General features: G+C 35.3%; 1 long non-coding RNA gene across 1 annotated transcript; it reads right to left on the bottom strand.

Moving 5' to 3' along the window:
- Positions 1–19,183: 19,183 nt before the first annotated feature.
- On the bottom strand, positions 19,184–21,046 carry LOC147079961 (uncharacterized). The gene is made up of 3 exons (XR_015071347.1): positions 20,911–21,046; positions 20,728–20,796; positions 19,184–19,368 (listed from the first exon to the last, which is right to left on the bottom strand). It is a non-coding gene; the product is annotated as an uncharacterized LOC147079961 (long non-coding RNA).
- Positions 21,047–22,062: the final 1,016 nt, after the last annotated feature.

Below are 22,062 nucleotides of genomic sequence, written 5' to 3'. Positions count from 1 at the left end.
TTACATTAAACATAATACTATTTTTTAAAGACTATTTGCCTGCTATATTTTATACAATGCAATCTGTCATTTTTATTATGGGTATTTATTGTCTCTTCAAAATAAAACATTCGCATGCCATGTAAATTCATGTACGAGTGTGATAGGTTCGCCACCACTGTTATATACAAATAATTGTCTGAAAACTCTATATTGTGCTGTCATGAACAATGAACATTTGAAATTATTGTTAATTATGATAAGTTGGCATTCAACTGTACTGTGAACATCTTCTCCACAATTTTCTTCTTATAGTTTACATAACTGTAGATGTTGAGAGACAGGTATTAAAAGTTTATATATTTTTGTAACAATACCACACAATTAAATTGTTGGTATATATTTAATGGTTAATAAGTGAATATAAAATGTGCTGACGTTTTAAAACCCGCATTATTTGGGTTTGCGTTTTTTTTCTTAATGAAAAGAGATTTCCCTTGCAGTATGACAATAAAACTATGAGGAGGAACAAAAAATTGTTTTTAATAACTTTATATTCATATCGGTTACTAATGTTATAACAAAATATTGCTTTTACTATAAACGTCAATCCTTCATATAGCTGAATCAATACTAATGATTGCCATTGGCATTGGGGAAGACTGAAGAACTTTGTAAGATTGTAAAGAGGGAGAAATTGCAGAGAGGGCCTGAACAATGGAACCTCACTCAGAGGAGAAGAGGTGATATTATGACAGCGAGTTGCAGTCAAAGCGTCAGTAAAATTATATTTAAATAAATCTATGTTGAAAAATTAATAGTGCACATTAAACTTTGTTAGTCATACGTATTTGTTTTTATTGAACTAAGACTACAATTTATAGATAGTGTTGGTTAGTATTTAAAAATCAATTAAACCCTGCCTAAACCAAACCATAATAGTACATATAAAATTGTGCACACTTTTTCATTCATACTTATTTGTTTTCGTTGAATTAGAAATACATATTATTACACATGTTGTTGGTTAATTTTTTCGAATTCATTAAGCTCTGACTAAACCAAACTATTATAGACAAAAAATATTATTCTATCTATAAAATATCCAAAGTTATGTATGATTTAATTGCATAATTTTATATAATATGTTATAGATACACAGGTATTTTTTGAGTATTTATTATGGCATGGTTTTGTAGGGTTTAATTGAATTTTAAAAACTAACCAACATCTATAAATTGTAGTTTTATTCCAATGAAAACAAATACGTATGACTGAAAAAGTTTAGTGTGCATTATTTCTTACAGACCTTAACAGTCTACCTCCACCCTTCGCCATTGAAATACGCATATAGTTAAACTTGTTATAGCATCTATTCTGAGAACAACAAATCCTCCCTTCACCCGTCAAAGTTCCGTTTAAGCATCCAATAATTCTTGTAATCATTACCTCTAATTATGCTCCTTCAATTGCCTTTACTGTCCATAATATTTTGTCTCTATGGTAGGAGATAGAAAGAAGATCATAGAGTAAAGTAAAAAATACTATTACTGACATATGCAGCGTGGTATGCTCTCCACTATCTTCTTTCGCTTGCCCTATAAGGCCAGTTTGATACACTGAGAGTCTGGAGGTCCTTTTCTAGTCCATCTATCCACTGGAGTTGTCTCTTTTTGCGTTGTTCTTCTGGCTTTGTCGACAATAAGCGATTTGACGGTAATGTATTGTTCATTCTTTTTATGTCTTGTCTTTTGATCTTTGCATTTTTCACATACACAATTTGTGATTTTTTCCTGGATTATATAATTAGGAATAATGTGTAGTCCAGACTAGGGAATCCAATCCCGAGCCAAAATTTTGATTTCAAAAGTTAATATTACTCTTTTTTATTTAAACAAATAGCATTGATAAAATCGGTCAAAATTAAATGTGGTAATTAAATAATAATTAACTGGTCCGCTCGTTCCACGTTCGTCGCACGTTTAATCTTGCAGGGCTTAAGGTGGTAAATAATATTGTAATATTGATAATAATGTGAAAGTAAAACAGTTTTTTTTATTTATTTACGAAAAGATAACATTCATAAAGTTCAGCGTGGAAACAAGTGCCCCTGTCTGCACGTCCGTGGCACTGGCGGTTAGACGCCGTTTGCGTGCAAGAACGTCAGTGGCGTCTAGCTGGTTAAATTAACGAATTTATTATTTTTCTGACGTTCTTACGATTGCGTATGACAACAAAAAATGGTTATTTATTAACCATGACCATATGGCGATTCCCCCTGTGACATGTTGTCACCTCCGGAGGGGGAGGGCGTAGGACGCGCTTGACCCACGCGGGATGATGTAAAGTCTAGGTTAGGTTTGCTGGCTTCTCCTTTCGGGGACATGCGGGTTTTATTGACAACGCGGATTTACGGCGGAAACAGGACTTTTTATTTTGGAATATCTTTAGTCAAGTGAGATACCCAGGGTTCCAGCGGCTAGCTCAGGTGTCCATCGAACCCCGGATTCAGAAAAAAGATATATTTTAAATTGAGGAGAAATTAAATGAAACCACGTCTGTCTTGTGCGTAACTTGGTATTATCTTATATTTTACATTTTCTTTACACGTTTACATATTTTGTTTTAACAATAAGTTTCGCAGGTCCGTACATGTTGGAAAAGGGACGCTCACTAACTTTTTTTTCTTTTTCAAACTTCGCGTACCCACGCCGTCCAACAAAAAGGACTCTCGTGATTGGCCAAATTTTATCGCGTGATGTTTTTGATTTGGCGCAGGCGCGTGGAAATTTGAACGTTGCCGGCAAGCGCGGCAAAATTTATTACATTTGAATAAGTACTTATATTTAATCTTAAAATTATCTCTTTCATCCATCATCATTTATACTTTTTAAATCAAATTAAATTTATCTTAATTACACCTCCGCCCTGTGTATGATTTTCACACACCGGACGAAGGCCTTTACTTATGAATAATAAAAAAAATTACTTAGTTGAGCAAGGAATCAGATTAGATGTTTTATGAAGCCGTTTCTAGAGATCAGGGTTATGTTTCGACTTATGACTACTAAATGATTATTTTACACCGGGAGAAGCCCGCCTGTAACAGGGGTGTATCACAAGAATACAGCGTCTAAAACATAATATTTTAAAAAGAGATAATTCGAGGTGCATCGGTTCCGAGCGACCGACGCAAGGCGAAAGAGAACAACGAACCAATCTCCCTCGCAATCTTGCTCGAAGCGACCGGGTGGTATCTTGCGCATGCGTTGGCGCGTGCTGGCTGAACCATCTGTCACTGCGCACCCCAGAAATATATTCGACTGCGCAGGTGACGCCATGTTGAGTCAATGTGATTTGACATATTTTTTTCGAAATAACGATATCGCTTACGGGCTAGAAATTTCTGTATCGTAGTCGATCTGATCATGTCTGCATGAATCCGCCCAATGATGATTCAGGCCTCATGGCCTTGGATCCTCTGAGGATGCCATGGTTTAGGCGGTATCAATGTGCAGGTACATAGGTACACTTCACTAACATAATTTTGTACACATCCGAATTGATTGTAATTGATAAAAAAATCAATCCCGAAGGTTTCGGGATTATGTTTACTTATCCCGGGATTCATAGGTATCGAAAATTTTCCGGGTTCCCGGGATTGGATTCCCTAGTCCAGACCAAGATACATCTGTGCGTGTAAGTACTGAATAAAAACTGATCACTAACATTTCTATAAGAACATTAAAATTTAATGTTTTAATACACATTTTTTTGTGTCTTGCTACTGATGGAAAACACATGTTCTTAGTCTGGCCCAGATTAGGTACTAATCCAGCTGTTGAGACCTTTCTCATATACATAATATGGGATATGCAGTTTCATTTGTGATTCGTCTACCTGAGACGATAGTATACACGAAAAGTCATGGTGCTAGCAACGGAAGTGATCGTGGATCCCATTCCTCGTCGCCTAACTTGGTATGTTACGCGCACTGCATGCCTCAATTTTGTACGCACAACATTATGACTTCCGATGTGTGTTAAGTATGCATTTATTATATATAAAGTAAGTATCATTTGTCGGAACCTTGACTGGGGATCGTGACTCGAATTGTCGAGCATGCTTTCTCCACGTCTCAGCTCCACACCTCTTGGCATTCTGCAGCACTCGGAGCTTGTTTCAGTTTGAAACCCGTGCCACTGGTGAATTGATCTGTCAATTTGGCTCTTCGTCTTTAATCTCGAAAAAAGTATTTTCCAACATTTCTAAAAGAGAATTCTCATTTCTCGAGAAATCAATGAGATTCTCGATAATTCAAGAAATTGTTACTAGGCACAAATCACATGAGAAGTAGGTATGTTTTCCTTACCATTTTCATTTTATGTTCTAGCTCAGCGGTCCCCAACCGGCGGTCCGCAGAGTAATTGAATATATTTGCAAATTTCGTATTTATTAAAAAGTTTCAGTATATTATAATGTACATTTGTATAATATTTATTTTTTTGCATTTTTAGCCTTATTACGTCGTTAGTCCATATTCAATGTATTAAAGAAGATATAAATTGAATAAAATTTTCTGTTCGGGATAAAATAAAATGCGAATATCGTTATTGGAACCAAGAATCCAACAGCTTGTTTCAAACAAGCAGCAACAAAGTTCACACTGATTATCTTTCTGTTACCCCGTAATCAATCTTTTATGCACCTCTCTGTCGACGTAGAATTCATATTAATTTAATAATTTATTGTATTGATTCTTTTTTAATAAAATGAAATTTAAAAAGTTTTTTTGCATTTTTCGTAATGAATATCTGTGTTAATAAGTTTATTATAATTCTTTTATCATTATATTGATATATCGAATTTTTGACTAGTGTGGAAAAAATACGTGGTAGTGGTCCGCGGGAATCAAGAGTTTGAGTTTAGTGGTCCGCGAGGTCCAAAAGGTTGGGGACCACTGTTCTAGCTAAGCGTCTGCCTATAGAGTCGTGAGTCCCAGGTTCGAATTCTGGGTCTGGCAAGTACCTACACATATTGTTTTTTAATTTGTGTAGTCAGAGTAGAAACATAATATGTTGATCAGGTGGCTGACATCCATTTCTCGTAAAAACAAAAATCTGTTAATACAAACCTCCACTCTGTGGAGGTCCATATATTATGATCTTATTAAGATAGGACATGGTCGGAAAAAACAAAAAAAAATCTGAGAATCGGTCCATAGCCCGAAACGGGTGTCAGTGTAAATTTTAAATATTACAGAATCAACAAAAACCCACCCAAATTGTTCTGCATTGCCTCTTGATCAACATCAGGTTCCGAACATTTAACAGTTTCTGAAATGACGTAAGTCCACACTTCACGGCCACGTAGGTCAAAATAGAGGTTTTATGGTATTTTCAGAGCATAAGCCTGGACATTCCGTAAACGTTGTAGATATTCTATTTATATAATTTTGAAGCGTAATTATCCTTTATATTCATTTTTAACATTTGATGACTGCATAAAGTATTTTTAATACATAAAATAGGATTCTTTAAAACCTCTCGATCTAATATTTTAGAATATAGTCATATTTCAGTACATCCATGTACAGTGAAGTTAAGATTTTTTAGATTTATTAATTTTTAAAGGCATTTATAAAACCATTAGTAAAATTAATATTAACATAATATAGTGAAATATTTACTTATAATCTCTGTGATTCCAAATTTGACAAGAATTAGGCATTTTATTATTCAAAAAATGGGCACGATAAACATATTTGAAGATAATTCTAAAGATGATAAGATTATAAGCTATGTCTTTTACCATTCAAATGTGATAGACATCCTACGAATAATGATTGTTTTATAATAATTATTGACCGAAGAATAAGGTAGTATTTTTTTGAAATACGCCATTTCTATTGGCATTTTCCAGTGGTTAAGCTACGACATACAGCCGTAGCCATAAATTGAAAAACGATAAATGAAGTAGGGAGTAAGATCATGTTAACGCGCGTGTTTGAACATGTACTGAACCGGAAAAAAATCGTTTCAACAACAGCTGAATTATTCTTTATTCATTCTTTCTCAGTTTTAGATATAGATTTCTGAATACTTTCTGAAATGAAAACAACCGCATTTCGTAATAATAGCTGATAATATTGTATTGTATAAAAGAATATAAATATCGACAAGTTATTGACATAACCTCACATGCATTTTTTCGATAAATTTAAATGCATTGTATTTGAATTAATGTCATACCTAATTCCTTCATATTTCTTGACACATAATCATTTTCATCGCTCTTGAATACATTCTTGATATATTTTTGATAAAAACACGCCAAGCTTGTCAAACCCACAATAATACACGCCGAAACGTCAAGCCGATATTGTCGCTAGCGAAATGTTGTGAGCTTTGCCAGTCATAATGGTAAGCGAAAAGGGTGTATCTCAGAGATACGACCAAACCGCTTAGGAAATTGAGATACTGCTATTGTGCTTAGGATTTCATCGTGATTTTGAGATACGCCATATTTAATTAGCTTATATTACCAATTTAAAAATGAGATGCGGCTATATCGCTGAGGAAAATAGATTGGGAGCCCCCTGAATGTTCCTAAGTCAACAAAAACCAGAAAACGAAAAAAATGAGATACCGCTCTTTCGCTTAGGACAGCAGAATAATACTTATTAAAAAATTTTACCTGGAGCGGAGCTAAAGAAGAGCAACTCAAAAAAGGGTCTGCTCCAACGGTCTGGTTTCATAATACTTTACGAAAAACAAAATAGTTTTAGACAAAACATGACAATCTTTTTTTAAAACTATACTCATATGCCAGGTGGTTTTTGGATTGTCCGCTCATCACATTGCGGAATAAAACTTACCATGGGATGTATTAATCACGAAAGTTATTTCTTTTCACATCGAACGAATGACCTTAAGGGTAAGCTCTACAGAATTGCCCTTGAGAATTGAAAATATGTTTTTTTTATATGTGGTCCGGAATTGTTGGTCTACTAGCAATATACAAAGGTCGCCGACAATGCTTGTGTCAAATGTAAATGGTCTCTAAATTAAATTTAAATCATAAACACGGTCGACGTGAAGACAGAATGGGGTGACCAAAAAATAATATCTTCTAATATAGGTAGGTACGTAAATGTTACTAAATTCAATTTGTTAATCAACTGTTTGGGAGAAAGTATTGCAACCAATATGATGGTGACATTTTCAATTATGTGGTTGCCACAATATAAACTTAATAATATATTAATAACTTTTTAACCTGAAATTGTCCGAGAATTAAACATACGAAGGATGTTGAAATGCATATCTACCTACATTTTTATTTCATGTGCTATCCAAAAAACATTAATAATGAATAGTGTTTATTTGTAATGTTTAGGACCTACGTACTAAAAATAATAGGTATTGTTTAATTCTAATGCATATTTTTTAAAACGTAGAATTTAGTGTCTGCCTATTATAAAAAGAAAGTGACTTTTTATTGACTGCGCAACTTCACTTTTATACTAGTGAAACAAGTGGTAGGTAGAACCATTATTGCATGTAAAGGCAATGGGCGAAATAATTTATATCATGAGTGCCTAAAAATAATTATTAACATACAGTCACTAGATACATTATTTTTTTATTAGTCCATCCGACTGGCGGGCGACGCCAGGACAGCCCCGACGCAATTAATTATATTGTACTTTTTAAATTTTATTTATAATATATTTTATTCAAGTTTTATGCATCTAATGCCGGGTCTACACTGGCAACATGTCGCGCGACAACCTCGATAAATTTTACGATAATTATCATACGAGGTTGCCGGCGACATGTTGCCAATGTGGACCCTGCATAATATCCACTGTGGTTCACGTAGTGGAATGGACCTGTTGTTTCTGGGGTCAACTAATTCAAGAAGTAAACACCCATGATAGAATTTTTCTAGTATTAGTTGCATTATATTCCAAAACTCATTTTGGATTTTATAAATGGAAATTTCTTGGTGTACATAGTAAACAAACCTACGAATAAAAAAAGACAGGAAGGAACATACTGATTCATCGCCATAAAAACTGGCAACCAAATTCGCCATTTTGGAAAGCGATGACTTTGCGAAAACAAATATCGTGTGGTCTGCACGTGTGCGGTAAACTTAAATAGGTAATTTTGTGTATTTTATGTTTGTGTATCATGCATTGTTGGCCATATTTTCCGGTCTTTCTTGATTGCCGTGACACAATATGTTCCTTCCAGTCTTTTTTATTCATAGTAGTTGTATTAGTTATATAACGTATTATGAATCTGTAATAAAATAATACACAATTAAAATATTTTCAAATTGAAAAAAACACATTTTCATAGCTTTGAACCGTGCTCACTCATGAATGTCGAATATTATTCATTTAGGTAAGTATATACAAATTTTGATGTTATCTTGCAAATTAAACAGGTATCTGACCTTTTCACTATATTATACATGTACCTACATGCAAATGTATTGTTTTCAAATAATTGATATGGATTATAAATATCATCGTATTATTTTCTCGAAATCATAAACATACTATAATAGTATTTGAGTATCAACCTACGCTCAATTTGAATTAGGTAATAATAATACTATGACGAAATTAACATTTAAAAAATATTAAAGCATATAATATTTTGACAGCCCTGTTTTCTGATCGGCGGACACGTGCAGTTGTTTATCAAATAATAATGTGTAAGACGGCCGACAATGCCAATAATATTTTTTTTTTTTTAAATAAAATCTCCGATGATTAGTGATTTTTGCGAAAATATCGATTTAAATTAACGTCCTAACGACGCCGATGTCCTTTTGATACTAGATTATATTTCAATCTCCTCCTCTTGAGCCGTATTATTATGGTGAAGGTAAGATTTTTTTTATTAATATTGCTGCGTCGTGGAGGACATAATAATTTCAATCCCTCCTTAGATTAATCATTTTCATCTGCTGACAAAGTCTAACTTTTTTGGCAAAGTTTCAGTACATATGTACAGAGGACATTTCATGTAGGTAATTAAAGATAAACTAGCTGAGCCAGCTGGCTCTCGCCAGTCTGTCTCGCTAGGTCTTGCAGACGGCTTGACGGTGTTGGATTTTAATATAATTGTGAAGTATGCATAGATGGCGCCATAGTTTTCTCTTCGGGATGGGTTTTTTATTCACGTCAGACAGTTTGACAATTCCCTGATAGTAGTAGAATGAGGTTGCGGAATCCTTCATCCAGCAGTGGATTGATCCTAGTTGTTGATGATGATGATAACGATATGAGTATGTAGATAAATATAATATCACCAATTTTGATAAATACAGCAATTCAAATGACAGAAAGGAGTAGAATATGGGTAGGGAGGCCTTTATCCAGCAGTGGATTGGATCAGGTCGATGGTGATGATGACGATATTAATATGAAGATAAATATAATATCACCGATTTTGATAAATACAGCAATTCAAAATACAGAAAGGAGTAGAATCAGGCTAGGGAGGCCTTTATCCAGCAGTGGATTGGTTCAGGTCGATGATGATAATTACAATATGAATATGTAGATAAATATAATATCACCGATTTTGATAAATACAGCAATTAAAAAGCAGAAAGGAATATAATCAGGCTAGGGAGGCCTTAATCCAGCAGTGGATTGGTTCAGGTCGATGTTGATAAGGATGATATAAATAAGTATAGTATCACAAATTCGTTTAACTGCTAGTAGTAGAATCAGGTTGCGGAACCCTTCATCCAGCAGTGGATTGATCCTAGTTGATGATGATGATGATAACGATATGAATATGTAAATAAATATAATATCACCGATTTTGATAAATACAGCAATTCAAATGACAGAAAGGAGTAGAATCAGGGTAGGGAGGCCTTTATCCAGCAGTGGATTGGTGCAGGTCGATGATGATGACGACGATATGAATATGAGGATAAATATAATATCACCAATTTTGATAAATACAGCAATTCAAATGACAGAAAGGAGTAGAATCAGGGTAGGGAGGCCTTTATCCAGCAGTGGATTGGTTTAGGTCGATGTTGATAAGGATGATAGAAATAGGTATAGTATCACAAATTCGTTTAACCGCTAGTAGTAGAATCAGGTTGCGGAACCCTTCATCCAGCAGTGGATTGATCTTAGTTGATGATGATGATGATAACGATATGAATATGTAGGTAAATATAATATCACCGATTTTGATAAATAATACAGCAATTCAAATGACAAAAAGGAGTAGAATCAGGGTAGGGAGGCCTTTATCCAGCAGTGGATTGGTTCAGGTCGACGATGATGATGACGATATGAATATGAGGATAAATATAATATCACCGATTTTGATAAATACAGGAATTCAAATGACAGAAAGGAATAGAATCAGGCTAGGGAGGCCTTTATCCAGCGGTGGATTGGTTAACGTCGATGTTGATAAGGATGATAGAAATAGGTATAGTATCACAAATTCGTTTAACCGCTAGTAGTAGAATCAGGTTGCGGAACCCTTCATCCAGCAGTGGATTGATCCTAGTTGATGATGATGATGATAACGATATGAATATGTAGATAAATATAATATCACCGATTTTGATAAATACAGCAATTAAAATGCAGAAAGGAATATAATCAGGCTAGGGAGGCCTTAATCCAGCAGTGGATTGGTTAACGTCGATGTTGATAAGGATGATAGAAATAGGTATAGTATCACAAATTCGTTTAACCGCTAGTAGTAGAATCAGGTTGCGGAACCCTTCATCCAGCAGTGGATTGATCCTAGTTGATGATGATGATGATAACGATATGAATATGTAGATAAATACAATATCACCGATTTTGATAAATACAGCAATTCAAATGACAAAAAGGAGTAGAATCAGGGTAGGGAGGCCTTTATCCAGCAGTGGATTGGTTTAGGTCGATGATGATGACGACGATATGAATATGAGGATAAATATAATATCACCGATTTTGATAAATACAGGAAATCAAATGACAGAAAGAAATAGAATCAGGCTAGGGAGGCCTTTATCCAGCGGTGGATTGGTTAACGTCGATGTTGATAAGGATGATAGAAATAGGTATAGTATCACAAATTCGTTTAACCGCTAGTAGTAGAATCAGGTTGCGGAACCCTTCATCCAGCAGTGGATTGATCCTAGTTGATGATGATGATGATAACGATATGAATATGTAGATAAATATAATATCACCGATTTTGATAAATACAGCAATTAAAATGCAGAAAGGAATATAATCAGGCTAGGGAGGCCTTAATCCAGCAGTGGATTGGTTAACGTCGATGTTGATAAGGATGATAGAAATAGGTATAGTATCACAAATTCGTTTAACCGCTAGTAGTAGAATCAGGTTGCGGAACCCTTCATCCAGCAGTGGATTGATCCTAGTTGATGATGATGATGATAACGATATGAATATGTAGATAAATATAATATCACCGATTTTGATAAATACAGCAATTAAAATGCAGAAAGGAATATAATCAGGCTAGGGAGGCCTTAATCCAGCAGTGGATTGGTTAACGTCGATGTTGATAAGGATGATAGAAATAGGTATAGTATCACAAATTCGTTTAACCGCTAGTAGTAGAATCAGGTTGCGGAACCCTTCATCCAGCAGTGGATTGATCCTAGTTGATGATGATGATGATAACGATATGAATATGTAGGTAAATATAATATCACCGATTTTGATAAATACAGCAATTAAAATGCAGAAGGGAATATAATCAGGCTAGGGAGGCCTTAATCCAGCAGTGGATTGGTTCAGGTCGATGTTGATGAGGATGATATAAATAGGTATAGTATCACAAATTCGTTTAACTGCCAGTAGTAGAATCAGGTTGCGGAACCCTTCATCCAGCAGTGGATTGATCCTAGTTGATGATGATGATGGTAACGATATGAATATGTAGATAAATATAATATCACCGATTTTGATAAATACAGCAATTCAAATGACAAAAAGGAGTAGAATCAGGGTAGGGAGGCCTTTATCCAGCAGTGGATTGGTTTAGGTCGATGATGATGACGACGATATGAATATGAGGATAAATATAATATCACCGATTTTGATAAATACAGGAAATCAAATGAGAGAAAGGAATAGAATCAGGCTAGGGAGGCCTTTATCCAGCGGTGGATTGGTTAACGTCGATGTTGATAAGGATGATAGAAATAGGTATAGTAAAACAAATTCGTTTAACCGCTAGTAGTAGAATCTGGTTGCGGAACCCTTCATCCAGCAGTGGATTGATCCTAGTTGATGATGATGATGATAACGATATGAATGTGTAGATAAATATAATATCACCGATTTTGATAAATACAGCAATTCAAATGACAGAAAGGAGTAGAATCAGGGTAGGGAGGCCTTTATCCAGCAGTGGATTGGTTCAGGTCGATGATGATGACGACGATATGAATATGAGGATAAATATAATATCACCGATTCTGATAAATACAGGAATTCAAATGACAGAAAGGAATAGAATCAGGCTAGGGATGCAAAGTTTCAAACCACAATTTGTGGTTCGGTTCTATGGATTCTATGGTTAGAATTCGCGGATGTCAAATAACTGTTCGTAATATTGTTTTATCATTTTTGTTATCCATCGACATTCTACCGCAATGGCATTCATTCTTGCGATCACTTTGCACGCCGACGAAGTAAGAAGACAGTGTGTACAAGAGATACGCACACTGAATATAGAGCGAAGGAGGCTAAGCGATAGTCAGGATCCTTTTGATGTAACTGAAACGTTCTTTCGACAATTGTACAGACTGTCGAAAGAAATGGTGATCGAGATAGTGACCAAATTGGACTCCGTGTTGATGAGAGGCATACCCAAAGGAATTCCTGTCCAAATTCAGGTAATTAAAGTCACAAATTACTTCGACATTTAGTAGCTATACTTAACCCTACTTTAAGACAGCGGAAGATAACATCATGGGTAAGATACATTTACTCAGTTTGACAACAGCACATGTAAATACCTGCCCACTTCATCTTTAAGCATTCACCACGACAGATTAACAAGATTTGAATATTATGATATTGAAAAAACTTGTTTCCTTTACTTGAATTTTAGGTTTCGGCTACTTTGCGTTTTTATGCAGAGGGAGGCTACCAAAAAGGGGTTGGCCAAGACTTCTTCTGCGCAATGAGCCAGCCATCAGTGAGCAGATGCATTGGAAATGTATCCGATGCTATAATGTCAGTGCTTGGCAGTACTTACCTGAAATTCCCGAACAGTGCTGACTCTCGTGACAGAATTCAAAGAAGATACTTACCAACCAATGCATTATTTTTAGTGTCGTGTTGATACCCTCTGACCAATTTATACAATTTTACATATAACTAGAGTACCAACAACATACAAAAAGCAAATAATGATTGAACTGCAATATTATGTGTCGGTAAAACTTTGTTTTTATTTCAGATTCCAAGAAAAGGCTCATTTCCCAGGCATCATCGGATGCATTGACTGCACTCATGTGTGCATTTTCCCGCCACACACTTGGAGACAGAATCATTTAAAAATTACCGTGGAAATTTTACTGTAAATGTGCAATTGGTAATAAATCATTAATTTTACTATGTTGTTTAATACTTTCATTACGAATAACTCAAACAAACAATTCATTAACACGATATTTATTTTTATGCAGGTATGTGATATGGACATGAACATTCTGGCAGTGAGTGCAAGATTCCCAGGCAGTGTTCATGACCACTTTATATTCAATCAATCGATGGTCAAAGTGGAAATGGAACGTTTGCACAACGAAAGAGTTGGAAATTTTGTTCTGTTGGGTATGTCGAACTTTACTAGTGTGCACTATTTATGGCGGATCTTAACAAACATTTCAAATTTATTTAAATCCTGATTTCAGTCGAAAACATATTAAAATTAACAGATTGTCATTGTTCATTGTCCTTCGTCATTCTTCATTTCCTCTTGGTATTGATTGATCTAAAAAACATTTCAGGTGATTCAGGGTATGCGGTAGAAAAATATATGCTCATTCCGATTCTACGTGCCGAGGTAGATTCACCTGAAGCTCGCTATACGGCTGCCCACTGCTCAACTAGGAATGTCATAGAGAGACTGAACGGTGTGTTGAAAACAAAATTTAGATGCCTTCGAGGGGATAGAGCCCTCCATTATAAACCTGAGAAGGCAACCAAGATAATATATGCGTGTTGTATTCTGCATAACATGATGCAACATTATAGGTAATTATTGAATTTCAAGTAAATGAAAACATTACTTAAATAGATGTGACATTGGACTGAGTCTGTCATGTGCTAACACATCTCTTTTTCTTTCTTTTTCGGGATACCGAATCTAGAACCTGTTGATGAGCCTGTCCCATCGGAATTCATATATAATGAGACGCGGAATCAAAATAGATTAAGGGAGGCATATCGCCCATCCAGAACAAAACAACCATAACTGCTAATTCATAGTTTCGAGAAAATCGCAATTGAAGTTTTTCAACCATTTAAAATAATCTTTTCATATCAATTATCTCAGGTATGAAGATATTTTTTTTTTGTTTCCACAGTAAAATAATGTGCTTGAAACTACTTTCAGCAAAAAAATCTGAAAATATGTTTTTAAAGCCTTATTTTAGCACTTGTGGTCTTTTTACACTAGACATTTTGGTAACGATCTACAATTTTATGCATTTGTGTTGCAATGGAAAATATTTACACTGAGAGGTTGTGTTTATTTTTATAAAAAATATACATTGGAATGACTTAAATGCTATAATAAAAAATATGTTAATGTATGTAATAATTTTTTTTATATTCTAAATGTAAATAACCAATTTACATAACAAATTCAAATAAAAAGAGTTCCTCTAACAATTTTGTGATTCTGAGTAATGGTGAGTCTGTAGACTCACGATTAGTAAATGGCATCGGAGTGGCTCAGATTGCAAGTGAGTCTTATTCATCATCATCATGTTCTCTGTCATCATTAACAGGGAATGGTCGCTCTGCCGCAAGACTATCATAATAATTATGGTACATGTTTGTGATTAGGTTAGACGTGCACAAATCCAACAAATTTTTAAGTTTTGCTGCTGACAGTTTAAGTGGATTATCGTATGCAGCAACTAAAATTGGCTCCATTGTCGACCGCCGACTTCTGTGCGTTCGTATGTCGATGGCTTTATAATTTTGTTCGGCATAATTTAATTTATAAAAAAAAATTGTAAAAGGTACTTCCTTTCTCACTTGGATCACTTTAATATCCTTCCATAAAACTTTATAACCATCTGTATTCACATTAAAATTAGTCCCCATAGCAGTCGATATCGTGAAAAAGTTGAAGAATGAAGAGGTCGACAGCTCATGGACAGTGTATGGGTTGCCATTCTTTTTAAGAGTATATTGGGCCGGAATATAAATTGGACCACATTTCAGATGCCTCTTTTTCTGTTGCTCAATAGTGGAATACATAGAATCACCCTCGTTTTGTATGTGACCCACAACCAAGTATTCGTGGGTAATAGTCGTTATGTCCAAGTTTCCTACAGCGTATAGATACATGCTGGCAATTGCTTTATTCTTATTCTGACCAGTGCAATTGTCAGAATAGAAAATTATGTCTTTGCCAGTACTATTTTCATTAAGGTACATCCAAACGCAAGAACTGATTTCATTGGCACCTCTATTAGCCAAAGCTTCATTCCAAAAATGGCATTCACCTTTTTTGTTAATTATATTAAATATTGTAAAATTAAAACAATTTAATTTTCTTTTATAGTAAAACGCCGTTTAAACGCAAGTTTAAACAAAAACAAGCAATGCTTGTCGATAGGAAAACATCAAATCACAGCACTAAAAGCAAAAGATGGTTCTATCGTCAGAAATTGGGAACATTTGTTAAGCCGAGTTGAAGAGTTCTACAGCGATCTCTACAGTGATGACACTGACAATACGACTATAGACTTAGATCTTCAGAGAAATGGAAATTCGGAACATCATACTCCCGAAATTACATCCTGGGAAGTAACCCATGCTTTAAATTACATGAAAAGTGGGAAAGCCCCCGGGGAAGACGGTTTAACGATAGATATCCTCAAAAAAGCAGGAAAGGATGCAAATGAAGTACTTGCACAATTGTTCACAGCCTGCATATGCAAAGAGGATGTCCCAGAGGTATGGAAAAATGCCAGCATTGTCATTCTTCACAAAAAAGGTGACAGAGAAGACCTAGCAAATTATCGTCCAATAAGTCTACTCCCTATTCTCTACAAGACGTTCACAAAAATTCTCTCAAACCGTCTGCAAAATGTACTAGACGAGAACCAACCGAGAGAACAAGCTGGATTTAGAGGAGGATACAGCACTATGGACCATATCCAAGTCGTCAGAGAAATCATAGAGCGGTACCAGGAATACAAACTGCCACTATGCATGGGTTTTATAGACTATGAGAAGGCGTTTGATTCGATAAAGAAATGTTCAATACTCGACGCACTCAGAAAACAAGGAATCCCTGGACGCTATATAAATATTTTCAATAATATATACAGTAGCGCAACAGCATCTGTAAATCTCCATAAACCATCGCGCAGATTTCCTATCAGCAAAGGAGTCCGACAAGGTGATACAATCTCACCTAAACTATTTACAGCTACCCTTGAAGACTTATTCAGGCAACTTGACTGGAATGACAAAGGGATCCCCATAAATGGAGAATACCTGAGTCATCTGCGCTTTGCCGATGACATAGTAATTTTCTCGCAAGACTCAGAAGACCTCCAAAGCAGAATGCAGGAACTCGCTGAAGTAAGCAACAAAGTAGGTTTGAAAATAAATGTAACAAAGACGAAAGTCATGTTCAACTGCTTTGCAGGCCAAAAAGAGATCCTCATCAATGGCACTCAGCTCGAACAGGTGAAAAGCTACATCTATCTGGGACAACAAGTATCTATAGATGGATGTATATTTGATGAAATTGTTCGCAGAGTAAAGCTAGGCTGGAGTGCTTTTGGCCGCCTGAATAATGTCTTCAAAAGTGACCTTCCACTGTGCCTAAAGCGCAAAGTGTTCAACCAGTGTGTGCTTCCCGTGATGACATATGCGTGTGAAACATGGACCCTAAGTAAAAGAGAGATCCAGAAACTTAGAGTAGCACAACGTGGTATGGAGAGGTGCATGCTGGGCATAACGCGAAAGGACAAAAAGAGGAATGAGTGGATAAGGAAGCAGACAAGGGTTTGCGATGTAATAGAGTTTATTAAAAGCCTTAAATGGAGATGGGCTGGACACATAGCTCGAAGAAGAGACAATCGTTGGACAAATCTAGTCATCCAGTGGTATCCAAGAAGTACAAAACGTCCACAAGGTAGACCTAGAGGTCGCTGGATCGATGAAATGATAAAGTTCTGCGGAAGTACGTGGCAACGCAATGCACAGGACCGTTAGAAGTGGAAGCAACTTGAAGAGGCCTTCATCCAGCAGTGGATAGATTCAGGCTGATGATGATGATGATGACATCATCACAGGGAACTTGGAGTACGGCTTTTTAGATAGAAGCATGCTAGATACTATTGAATCCACAGACTTGGCGGCAATGATGTCAAAGGATTTTTCATCACCAGCCATTTGCTTATTTTGTAAATGAGTTTGATACTCATTTTCCAACTTCTTTTGCTTATCAGTGTCAGCATTTTTAAACCCTTCACAGAGTGTGCACTGATCTTTCTTCGGTAAGAAAAATGACAGCTTAAATTCCTCGTTAAATATTATTGCATAACTGCAATGCTTTGCAATGACACGGTTTTCAGCTCTTTGCCTACATCCTATACATTTCTGCTAGCGTTAAACTTCCATCCAAGAATCACTTGGAAGTGTTAGCCCTTGTGTAGCGAGAATCTACATGCGGAAATGAATTTATATGCTCCCTTATGGCCGATTTTATATCTGGGGGAAGTTTTTTGCATGATTTTAGTTTACAATTATCATTGCAAGTGCCTTTGACACACTTAGTTGCAATGATCTTACCAGAAATGGTTACATGCTGTTTACCAAAAGTTATACTATGTATCGTCCTCTGGACACCATTTTTCTCTGGCGCTAACCAACCGACAGTTAGATATTGTGCGCGATTTTTCCCGCGTAACAGTTACTTCATACACCAAAAACAACGCCACTGCACTTATGGTTCATTTGCACTCAACATTACCCATTGACTTGAGTGAAAAAAGAATATATCGCGACATGTGTTGTTTTTTCATTGTAAATATTTTAAATTGCGAAGACAAGAAAGACAAAGAAGAAAAGAGTGACTAGCAGTAGTGGTGTTTTTACACTATAATTATGTGAATCCTACGGAAATTTTTGCATTTAAAACAGGAAATCACAATTTTAGCACTTATGGTTGTTTTGTTCTGGATGGGCGATATGCTACTCGTCAACGAATTGTTGACATCTATTTTGGTGACGATTAACACAATCACTATACCAGTATCTAATGGACAGGCGCGTTTTCGGCGCTCAATAACTCATTCCACACCGTTCCACATGTATGTGCCAAATAATTTAGCCTGTATTCAAACGTATATATGATATACGAAGGAGATGCAGCTAATGTTGGACAACAAGAAGACCAGGATCATCCCTCGTCAATTGCAGCTCGCCATCCGCAACAAGGAGCTGAACAAGTGCTCTCCGGCGTCACCATCGCCCAGGGTGGAGTGCTGCCCAATATCCAGGCGGTGCTCTTGCCCAAGAAGACTAAGGCGTGAAAAAAAATCGTATCGTCTATGATTACATGCAATAATCCATCTATCGTCGTACAAAAGGCCGTTTTCAGGGCCCCCATTTTTATTCAAATTCGACTGGTAGCGAACGTGTCGAGCTCGTTATTGTTGCTTATGAGATGACATTTATTATTTAACAAATCACTGGTCAAATTGGAAATGGAACGATTGAATAACGAAAGAGTTTTAACTTAAAGTTTAGTGTGCACTATTTATGGCGAATCCTAACAGCCTACCCCCACCCTTCGCCACTGGCATTGCCAGTAACAAACATTTTCGTTTGGTTTTACATTTACCCGTATTCCGTACACATCAAAGGAATCAAAATTTTGCATAGTTATGAGTGGGTATTTAATGAAACAACAATGTATAACGTTTCAAATTTATTTAATCGAAAACATATTCAAAAAACAGATTGTGATCATTGAAATCTTAGTTCTGCATTCAGCTGACGAACGTGAAGCAGATGATGTAGTCGGTCGCAGCTTTCGTCTTCTCTCTCGGTCATCTTCGTTATTCTCTTGTTTCCTTTTGGTTTTCTTGGTATTGACTGATCTAAAAACATTTCAGGCGAATTAGGTTATGTGGTTGAGAAACCCACTGTTCAACGAATGTGGTAGAGAGACTCAACGGTGTACTTAAAACAAAATTTAGATGCCTACGAGCGAACAAAAAGCAACAAAAATAAAAAAAAATATATGCATGTTGTATTCTGCACAACAATTTGCAACAACAATTTAGGTAATTTATGTTTCAAGTAAATGAAAACAGTAGGTACTTAAATAGATGTGACATTGGATTGAGTGTCATGTATTGTGCTAACAAATCTCTTTTTTTTCAGGATACCGAATCTAACTTGTAGATGACCCTGTCCCATCTGAATTTGTATATACTCTGGAATGCCAATAGGATAAGGCAGGCGTATTCTGCTCAACAGAGAATTGTTAACAGATATTTTGGTGCCAATAATTAATTAAATAAATGTGGCGTAATAAATAACTAACCTTTTATCCAATATGTTATCGACAAATGACTGAAGTATGCCAAATTTATCATAATGCACATACTATTATGTACTTATTCTATTTTATACTTTTATATATAATAATTATATTGTATTATATTAACATTAATAAAAATTGTTAGTAATGCTTTTATACTTGGATTATTATTTTTACAACACACCATAATATACATAATTTCTTCTGATACAATAAGTACTCTCTTTTGATATCGTAGTGAGGGTGGCCCTTGACTTTAAAATAATTCGTTATTTCGTACATTTCTTACAATGTAGATTCTTGTTGATAATGCAAAAACTGTGCTTTACCACGCAGTTGCTACTCTCTCCTCCGTTCCCTGTCACCTTCTTAAATACGTAAAAGCGTGGTATTCGACTATTTATATATATAACAAGTTACTAAAGAAAACACCCGTTAACTTTATTACACCCATTGATAAATAAATAATATTTTAATGTACACTTTCTGAGGAACTAATTACGTGGGAAAGTCGAGGGCCACATGTATTAAGTATAGATATGGCGGGCGTATGTACTACTTACTTACTAAATAAATATTGTTTGTTTACATACTGCATACATAATATTATATTAGTGTAAAGCAAGTATGTATGCAGTCATGATGACCTAGTCTAGGTGAATGCTATTTTGATATAGTTAAAATATATAGAGATTATATAATGAATGTATGATAATAGTACTTTCGTCTGGTTATTCTCCATATTCTCCAATAAAAGGTTGAACATCCCCATTCATGGCCGGCAACATTGATGGAAAAAATATAAGACAAGCGGTATGTTTGCGGTGTTTTTTCAATCATTTTCCTACACCAAGGTTTTCTTCAATATTTTTTTATATAAACAAATATGAAACAAACAATATTTAACTATTACCTCTAGACCGGGGTTGCAATCGTGTGCTCTCGGCTTCATCCACAGGATGACGCCTTGATATTTTACGTGCTAGAATATAAAAAAGTGTTGTACTATAGTTGCATAATAATCCCAAACAAAATAATATACCTTCTGTTCCATACACACAAACAACATTGTAATATTTAAATTATATATTCTTACCGTCAAAATCTTTGTCCGGTTGACAATTGACTTTACGTATATTATCTATATTTTATGCAATTGACATGACTGGCAAAATTGTAGGTTAAGTTTGGTTACGTTTGACGTTTGACATTTAATATAAACAAAGCTCGCGCCGTTCGGGCAGTGTTGCCAACTAAAATTTTGAAAATTCAGTAGATTTTTTGATTTTTTCTTCAAAATATCAGTAGATTGACAAAAATGTATGAAATTCAACGATTTTGTTTGGCGAAAGCGTGCATATTGACATAATCTCACAAGTGTCTTTTAAAAAATCATATAAAAAGTGACTTTTATTCATCACAAATGTCATAATTTCTTCTTTTCCTGACAAAAATTTCAGTAAATCTACTGAAATTTCAGTAGACATGGCAACACTGCGTTCGGGTATTAATACCAGAGACAACGCGGCACGAACATGGCCGATTTTAACCGAAGTCAGAAAATCATAGATAATATACCAGCAAATAACGTACGTACTTCACGCCGAAGTTAGCGGCGCTAAAGTGATAATTTCTGACAATGTGCGTGAATAACAAATGTGTTAACTTGGACCAATGGTAACATCGTAAATGTGCTAAAGTGATAGGTAATTGTTAAGAATAGGCCCGCTGTCGATGTTGATAACGATGATAGAAATAGGCATAATATCACAAATTTGTTTAACCGCTAGTAGTAGAATCTGGTTGCGGAACCCTTCATCCAGCAGTGGATTAATCCTGGTTGATGATGTTTTAAATATTATGTATATTATAACACCAATTATTGTTGAATACCTTTTAAATATTTGTGGGTTATATGAGCTAATTAAATTTATATAAGTTTCATTGGTTCAAAAATAATAATATAATAGCCATGCAAAAATTAAAAATAAAAAACAGAAAGGAACATTAACAAATTTTGAAATATTGGTCAATGGTTGATCGTCAAAATGCGCGCGGATAGCCGGATAAAAAAATTAACAGTTTTAATAGAAATTCGTATGAATGTTATTGTTTTTCAATGATTTCAATGATTTCAATGTGTTCAGTTATTATAACAGGATATATTTTTAAGTGACGTTAGTTAACAAAGTGTCAGTGGAATTGTGAGAAGTCAATTACAGACCGTAATCCGTTTGCAAATGATTTC

This window comes from Rhyacophila brunnea, unplaced genomic scaffold, assembly GCF_057557595.1.
Source record: "Rhyacophila brunnea isolate RB1 unplaced genomic scaffold, BYU_Rbru_1.0 scaffold_1, whole genome shotgun sequence".
NCBI classification, from domain to species: domain Eukaryota; kingdom Metazoa; phylum Arthropoda; class Insecta; order Trichoptera; family Rhyacophilidae; genus Rhyacophila; species Rhyacophila brunnea.
The sequence above is the reverse complement of the archived record's forward strand: the minus strand, read 5'-3'. Positions and strand labels throughout refer to the sequence as shown.